Raw genomic sequence first — 9,537 nt, forward strand, 5'->3', positions numbered from 1 at the left:
CAGTCTGTGAGAGCAGTTCAGATGAGCCATAGTTAAAAAACTGGGTGGGGGCATTTAGAGTTAAAAGAAAGACAGAAATAGAGAGATATATTTTAGAGTTGGACTTGAAAGGACATGGTGACTATCTGGATGGAGGCAATGAAGGAGAGGGAAGTCGTAAAACTGATATCAAGCTTTCAAGTTATGGGGGATGCAGGAAAAGTTTTGAAAACAGGTGTTGGTAGGAGAAGGCAGACTAGAGGCTGAGAGATCTTATGCCAGGAGGGACCAGACAGGTAAAGAGAGTGAATGAAGTAGGATCGACTGCGACTATGACAGGGAGAGGTGGGGCTGTGAGACATGCCCTGTCTGCTAATGCAAGCAGCCTCTACTCAACTTTGACCAGTTGTTACCTTGGAGGAATTTCTTTCTAAATACTATCAGATCTTTCCATTTACAAGACAAACTAAAATTTCAAAATTTAAAGTAATTACTTCTGACTTATTTCTTTAGATTTGATTATTTTTAAACACTGTGTGCATCAAACGAAGTAAGGGGTAAGTGTTTAAAACTTAGGATGCATTTGTAATTTTCTTGATTGCCTGATATTCTTCGTCTATGTGTCTTGCTTAAATTACTGCTGATGTTTCCATTTAGCATTTACATGCATTTTTCCAGTTGCGTTAGAATGATTTACTTACTGATGACTATTAGTACACATCCCATGTAAATGACCCATTTGTGCCTGTTTTCCCAGGATCTTCTGAAATATCCAAAATATGGATGGTTTTTTTAGACTGGGGGATATATGTGGGTACATGTATGTTTGTGTGTTGTTTTTGTAGTTTCAAGTATAAGAAAGTGTGGAAAATTGCATTTTTGAATAGACTGAACTTTTGGGACTCAAAATGTAATAGCGCAAAGAAAGGAACAGATCCAGGTAAAAGATATTTTAACTGGATAATAACAAGCTGATTTGTTAACAGAATCATAAAATATCCTATATCTTCCATATGGGTGCTGTGATGATAGCCAATTGACATTATTTTAACCAACATCTTTTATGAAATACTGAGGAAAAAAAACATTGGTGTAATAGAGGTATTATTTACAAAAATTCAAACAGATTTTTCAAGATAAGCATCCACATCAAATCTATGCAAAATTGGTCTTTATATGGCAAGCTTTGATGTCACTGAAATAATGAAAAAAAAATTAGTAGAAATATAATCCATTCAGGTTTTGAGAAAATAAGAATATGTATCTCATTACTGAGAGAAAGCTAATGGCAGAGAGCACGGTCTGAGGCATATTTCTGAAGGTAAAATGGATCAATTAATTCTCCTCCCAATCATTTCATCTTCCCAGTGTGCTATTCATCTTTCAGCTGGTTGCCTGGTAACCTGGCGATTATCAGGGACCATCCTATCAACATTAATGGTACAGGTGACTGTGCATGTGATCCCTGTTCTTTTTTCAGGCCAGGGTGGCTCTCAGGTCTGAGGAAGGGAAAGAATGCTGGATATAGGATGATAATCCCACCTCTGCTACATACTGTCCGTGTCTCTTAGGGAAGATATTTGACCTCAGTCAGCCTCAGTTTCCTTATCTGAACAATGTAAATAACCTTTGTACTTACCTCTCAAAGTTATCATGAGTCTTATACGAGATCATGTATATAAAATGTACAAATACAAGATACAATTGATTTTAATATTAACAGCACTGCTATCACTATTACTAAACTGAAGAGGGCTTGCTGCTGTTGCAGGCTAATTAGAGAAACTAAAGTTATTTGTTACTGGAAGCTGAATTAAATAGCGAATGATGGTGCTTCATCAATCAGGTGGAATTCTTTAGTTGAGATGAAAAGAAAAGGCCAGAGGGTAGGGGGTTTGAGGGGCTGAGAGAATGGGGTGAAGGGTTAAAGATGTACAAATTAGTGGTTGATAGATGGTCATGGGGATGGGGAGCACAGCATAGGGAATGCAGTTAGCATTAATGTAAAGGTTAGGTGGAGAGCCAGAGGAGAGAAAAAGCAATCAGGGGGATCGTTTTATAAACTATATAAATGTCTAACTGTGCACTTGAAACTAATAATAAAATAAAATAAAACACACAATGCAGCCATAAAAAGACAACCTAATTATAAAAAAAGAAAAAGAAAAGAAACTGACTCTGACCAAGTAAAGCCAGAAAGAATTTATTGGAAGGATATCTGTGCTGTACACTCAATGGATGGCTTAAGTCCTTTATTTCCATCTACCGGAAAATTGACGTAATATGCTGTTTTTGTGTGAATAGGTACTAGTCACATCCATCTTAATATTGTCCTAGTAGGTACAGAAATCTATGACATCTACAAAGTCAGTAGTGCCCCTAGGGTTCGGTCCTTCCCAGCCTGCACAGCCGTATGGATTCCTGGCCACCTCACAAGTCCTCTCAAGTCAGTGGAGGTCTTATATACTCTTTGTGGGGATTGTAGCATGAAGAAACCCTTGGCCCCTGAAAAGCCAGCTTTGAACACAACTGGTGGGAAATATCACTATGAATGGAGCAGTAGAAGTTATATTTCTACTCATGTATATAGTTTACCTTTTTTTTTCTGCCATTTCATTAATTTTATGGGCTATACACTGACAGCACGTAACCTCATCCATTGTACATACATCTGCAATAGATTTTCCTCAAGAGCTGTCTTATGGAAAAATGTACTAGGATGCAGCTGATGGTCTTCCATGGAGATTGTGGTGTGTGGTGGCCAGGGTTGTGAATGGCAAGAAGAATTTAAGAGCATTAGAGTCATTGTCTGAATTTGTTTTAGACTGAGAAAGTGTTTCTGTGGAATTGCTTCATTAATTCAACAAATTATAAATATAAACATTTCAAATACTGGCTAGACATTGGAGATAAGACGAGCAAAATCAGTACAATTCTTATTTTTACTGATTTTGTATTCTAAGGAATACAAACTATAACAACTAGGTGTCATAAATTTTATGATAGAAAAAATATAGTCTATTGTGGAAATGAGTAGAAAAAACACCTAATCTGAGGGTTAGTATCATCTTACTTTTGACGTGGCTCTGTCCCCCTCTAATGACATAATTTGATTTTCGACCCCATACTTTAGGCATCTAAGCCAATTTCTAGATGAAATAGATTAAGGAACTCACAAGGAACATAGCTATCCTTATTTCCATTCCAAGCATTGGATCAGTGATATAGGAAGGTGGAAATGTGTCTGACAAGGAAAGCATGTATTCCTGTGTCTTCAGTATAGGAAAAGATAGATCTACATAGATAACTTCTCATGGATAACATAAAAATTTCAATTAAGATCACAGTAGGCATTTAATACAGACCTCCTAAATGAAGTTCATTTATCTTGATCAGCAAATTGTTTCCTGGGGTGATAACCACAAACAACTGGGTTTGGCAGGAGGATGAGCACACATCTTATGTTCATGGAGAAAAACGTGCTGGCTGATGGCACTGAGGTGCCAAGAAGTCTCTGGTCAGGGATGAACATGTGGTGGGTAGAATGGGCGGGCGGATTGTGGTGGTTGAGACTGCCATGTTGGTACAGGCATCCAGGGGTGCCAGGAACTTGACAACATGACAGATCGCAAGAGAGGGAGCCAAGCCAGTTAGGGGTGGCCTCCAATTCATGGTTGACAGCCAAGGATAATTTGTGGTTAAGAAAGCAGGCAAATTCACACTCTATACATGCATGCTCGCTTTGAAAAGGCTTTAAGTGAGATTTTTTTCAATGGAATCTGTGGCTAGCTTTGAACTTTAATCAGAGTCATCAGTATGCCAATATCTCTTTTTAAGTTATGTTTAAAGTATTTACCTCACCTGAAACAGTTAGCTTCACATGTGACAGTCAAATTTATTCTAGACTGAAGGCATTTGCACTTGCCACTCACACTGCCTAGATCACTCTGTCCTCACATTGCCCCATGGCTGATCCCTTTATGTCAATCTGTTCTCACCTTAAATCTCAGTCCTTCAGAAAGTCTTTCTTGAGCCCCTATTTAAAGACGTTAGACTCAATAGCTTTCTGTCCTATTACATTACAGTACGTTTCACTTTGGGGAATCATCTTAAAGTTTTGAATCATATATTTTTTATTTTACATATCCCTTTTCTGGTTTGGAAGCTCTATGAAGACAAGGATCTTCTCTGTATTGTGCACCACCGGGACCCTCAGACCCTAGAACAATCCCTGGCCCTTCCCTCCTTGAGGGCAAGGATCATGTCTTAGACAACTTGCTAAGGCTGGTGACCAGCACAGTAAGTGGGCCTAGATGGTTCTGTTAATATGGAGATTTATTTAATGAGAAATACAGTTAAGCTTCCTGAAGTAACCGATAAGAACTTTAACTGAGCACCTTGTTGGAAAACAGGACCAGTTTTCTCTTAATCAACTTTTAAATTGATTTAAAACCAGCTGACATTTTTGTGTATTTGTGTTCAGCTTGCATTTGAGCACTGTTCTGTGATAGGTGCTTTGAGAAATGAAAAAGAGTGGTCCTTGCCTTTCAAAATTTTATACTCTGTTTTAGAATAAGTGGATGAAATACATTCTCCCTTCTAATCTTTGGAAATGGTATCTAGTTGTGTCCTTAGATAAATAATGTTTGTTGAAAGAATGAATAAATGAATAAAAGTAAGTATCAACGAATGAATAAGGAAGAGATGAATTAAGTGATAGGATTTAGAACCAGACAGAGTCAGTTGTTTACATGAAGTCTTTGGATCATAAAGTAGACTGAATTTATTTTTGCATCCAATGGAAACCATTCAGTTTCTTGTGCTCATAGTGTTGTTTCTGACTTTTGTGGGTTGTTCTTGATGTCTCATGCTTGTAATATCCCACAGTCATAATCTTCATATGTTCAAAGTCCATGTACTGAAGATAAAATCAAACATAATCTCAGTGAAATATTTTACTACCTCCACTACAGTAAGAAATTTCCCCTACTTCTGAATTCCTAGAATGCTCTACTGATTCCTTGCCTGGGGCACTTAACCCTTTTCATCTTATATTACCATTATTTATGTCTGTGTTTGTTCTTCCCTTTTAGATTTTCAGCTCTTCAAGGCTGAGCTTCATTGCTGATTTATCTGAATAGCCAACCTTCAGTAATCATTTAATAAATATTTATGGAAGATCTAATACATGTCAGGAACAGTGCTAGTTTTGGAGAAATAGCTGTGAGAAACTGACAAAAACAAGGCAAACATTTGTTTCCCCTGTATTATAGAGTTTGGTAATAGAGCATTGTATTAATGGCTTTTATTTGTTGAGCACTTCAGCCAATTTGATGAGATAATTATCTTAGCATATTATAGTAGAGGAGACATAGGTTTTAGATTCCACAGGCTATGGTTCTACTACTGGCTCTATTGCTTACTAGATAGATGACCTTAAGCTGAGTGTAGCAAGTCATACTGAAGTAGATTAAAATAGAATTTATTAAGCTCATGAGTCTGTGGGTTGACTGGGTGGTTCTTCTGGTCTGGGCCAGGTTAGGCTGGTTTCATTTTGGCCAGCTCGTGTGTCTGTGATGAGCTGATAAGTCAGCTGGGAGGATGGATCAGTCTAGGATAGCCTTGCCCAAAATAGCTTTTCTACACATGGTTTCTCACCATGCAAGCTTGGACTTCTTAACGTGGCGGTTGTGGGGTTCCAAAACAGCTAGTTGTCTAGGCTCAGATTTGATAGTGTCACTTTTGTCACATTATGTTGGCTGAAGCAAGTTACAAGGCTAGGCCAGATTCATGGGGTAGGGATTCCATCCTTTGGTGAGAATTACTACAAAATCACAATGTATGGGACGTGAGTAGATGGGAGAATTAACAAATGTTGGCTATTTTTCTACTTTATCTACTACAACCTCGGTCGTAAAATAGAGATGATAATAATAGTCCCTACTTTATAGGTGAATTGTGAATATTATGAGATAATGTGGAATGAGATGGGGATGTTACTTGGCAGTTAAGAAATGTTGGAAGTTTGTTAATATTGTTATATCACTATCCCCACAATCAGCCATGCAAAGGGAGATACTGTAATCTTCTTTCCAATGAAGAAACTAAGAGTTTGTTGCCTGTCTCTGATCACATAGTTAGTCAATCGTGGAGCCAGGTATTCAAACCAAGGTTTATTTGACTTCAGTGCTTCCTAACTGTTCATCATATCTGCTTTTTTATTTTTCCTGGTTATATAAGTAGACTACATTTCCCAGCCTCCCTTGCTATAGGTGTGATCTTGTGATGGGGTTCTAGCCCATAAATGGTGAGTAGCATTGCTCAGAAGGAAAGTAGGCCAGGTCCCTCAGTCTCCACTGGGAAGAGAAAGGCATGCAGATTACAAACACGAATTTTGGATTTTAGTAAGCCAGAAATAAACTTTTATTGTGAATAATCAATGACGTGTTAGATTTTGTTACCAGCAATAACAGACTAACTACTATAGTTTGATATTAACAAACTACTAGCTGTAACAAACTAACACTAGCTTTAACAAACTACCAGTAGCTATATCAAACTAACTATAATAAACTAACCAATACAGAGTTTACATTCTAAAACATCATGCTATAAAACTTAAGCTAGTGAAAGGTTTCTAAGCAGTCTTTAGCACACAGTCTCTAACATTCATTGAATAAATGAGAAGATTCCAAAACCAAAGATAAGTTTTCTGGACCCTTCATATCATGCCATGTACCATTTACACATTATCTTTCTTCTCTGTGATTTTCCCCCTTCCACTCAGAAAAACTTGTTCCTTTTTGGTGAAACCAGACTGAGTTAGGGTTAGCGTTCATTTATTTTGGGCCAGAAGATCAAATTCTCTGATTAGCGTACCATTATTAGGATCAGTTTTATGTACATAACAAAAAAATTAGCATGTTAAGGCAAAATAAAAAATACATAAAGGTCTTTTCCATATATTGAAAATGTTTGTTTCAGGACCTCTGTTGTCCAATTCTGAGGGTATTATCAAGAACTAGGGTCAGGGAAATTCTTAGAAAATTGTAAAAGTGGTTATTAAGCACTATTTTATGAAAAGAGAGAGCTGAATATTAAAAGTAAAGAAAATTAGAAAGGTGAAAAAAAGCTAGTGAAGACAACAAAAATACCCAAACCTTACTTGGAACCAAAGGGCATGAGATTTATTCTCCTGCTGGCCCAGAAAGAGGAGTCCACACTCATTGGCATCATTATAGAAGCTCTAGTGAGACAATTAGGGCTTTAAACTATGACAATTATAGGAAACCTCTGTTATTGACATAACTCAAATAATCTGCCCTCTGCCTTAGAGGATCATAGAGTTGTGGAGAGGCAGACTATATAAATTTGGAGCCATGGAATAAGTATGGAGTCTAGTTGTATGCCTTAAAAGAAGAATAATAGCAATGCAATGAAATATCAGTGAAATAGAATCCAACTTTTAAAAACTGTCTTTTCTATTCAGTAACCTCAGTCTAAAAGAAAGAATAATGATATAGGTAACATTTAATGAATACTTACTTTGTGCCAAGCATTCTCAATTGAATAAAAAAGAGGCAAATAATAAAATCAAGTTGAAATTAGAGAATTTGTTAAAGCAAATCTTTTTTAAGGTATACCAGATATCAGGAGGTTTAAGGAAGAGGAAAGAGACTAAACTTAATGTCTTGGGGTGAGTCTCTGCTCTGGCAAGCATGCAAACATGCCAATCCTCTGATTAGGCAATGATAAGCTCCATTGAGTGTCAATGAGATAAAATGTGTGAAGGCACTTTTCAAGCTATAAAATATAAGGTACACAATCATATTTAATTAACCTTTTATATTTATATGCAGATTTCTAAGGATTTCATTTACTGTTGGGTCTGGTGAGAAGAAACAGTGCAACAGTGATTTGAGAAAACTTTAAAATCTTTTTGCAGTGTTTGACGTCTAGGGAAACACCCTGTACATCACTGATGTCCCTTTACTGCCCAATAAGCAAGCAAAAACCTACAACCAAATAAACACATCACGATAAAAACCTAGCTCCAAAACAAAGCAAGGGACGGTATTCAAAGACATCCACAGACGATTGTTACGTGATAGAAATAGTAAATGAGATAATTCACTAATATATTTCATTTCTTCCAGTAAGTCGTTAGATACTTACAAGAAGTAGATTGTGCCAGTTTTCTTTTCATTAAATATTCATATTTTCTAATGGAAATTGTTCTGATAAATTGGATAAATTGAGCAACTTATAAATTTATGCCTCAAAAACAGGAGTTTTGGAATTCCCAGTGAGCAAGCTAATGCTTAAATCATTAACACTCCATTGATTTTATAATCAAGACGCTGGAACGTAAATATAGAGTGTGTTTTAAATGTTATGATAGCTGTTTGTCTTGATGCTTAGACTGCAGATGCCATTAGCTATGCAACATGCTATTGTGGTAGAATTGGAGGATCCTCTTTCAGTTCTCTGGGGACAAAACTCCTGCATTGTGTCACCTATAGAGAAACAATGTAAATGAACCTCTCTTGCCTTTTAGGAGTGAAGATAAAGATTATAAGCATCAGAATATTTAAAGACCAGAAATATGAATACAGGATACACTTTTTATTTCTGGAAGGCAAGAGGAGCCTTGGGTTTCTGGGGAACTATGAGAGAGCAACTTAATCTCAGTTATTCAACGTTAGTCCAGTAAATATTTGCTGAGCACTTACTATGTGCTAGGCACAGTGCTCAGGATACAGTGGTAAACAAAAAAACCATGGTACCTGAACTCAGGGGACTGAGAAGGTAGACAACTGAGCTAGTAACAACACAGCGTGAAGAATGTTATGGCAGGGAGTTATGAAAACACACAAGAGGGAACCGGAAGTTCAGAGATGGTGTCGCTGATAGGGTGACTTTGCTGGGCCCCGAGGATGCACAGAGGTAGGAGTGTTCCAGGCAGTGGTGACAACATGTGCCCAGGCCAGGATGGCATGATCTAGCTACCAGAAGACAGTGTGGGTAGAACTGTGGTGGCCTATAAAAACTCAACGTTCACCATAACTGTGACTCATATAGGTAAATAGAACATATATAATTTTAAATTTCCTAGTAGTCACATTAAAAAAGGTAAAAAGAAATAGATGGAATTAATTTAAACAATATGTTTTATGTAGCCCAGTATATCCCAGGTATTGTCATTTCAATGTGTAACCAACATAAAAATATTAACGAGAGAGTTTACATCATTTTTTCATATGAAGTCTTTGAAATTTTCTGTATATTTTTATACTTAGAACATATCTTAATTTCAACTAGCCACATCTGAAGTGTTCAATAGCCACATGTCTACTACGTTGGACAAGAGAGGGATAGAGGGTAGAACAAGGGATTAAAGAGTGAGAGATGGAAATGAATATGTAGAAAGGAGCCACTTCCTGAAAAATTTTAAATTTCTTTATTTGCAACCCAGTTAATTAGACCAAGTGATCTTTAAGGTCCTTCTAGCCCTAAAAGTCTATGAACCTCTATCTTATCTCGGTCCCAAGTGAAATG

This window comes from Pteropus alecto, unplaced genomic scaffold (assembly GCF_000325575.1).
Source record: "Pteropus alecto unplaced genomic scaffold, ASM32557v1 scaffold78, whole genome shotgun sequence".
In the NCBI taxonomy this organism is placed as follows: Eukaryota; Metazoa; Chordata; class Mammalia; order Chiroptera; family Pteropodidae; genus Pteropus; species Pteropus alecto.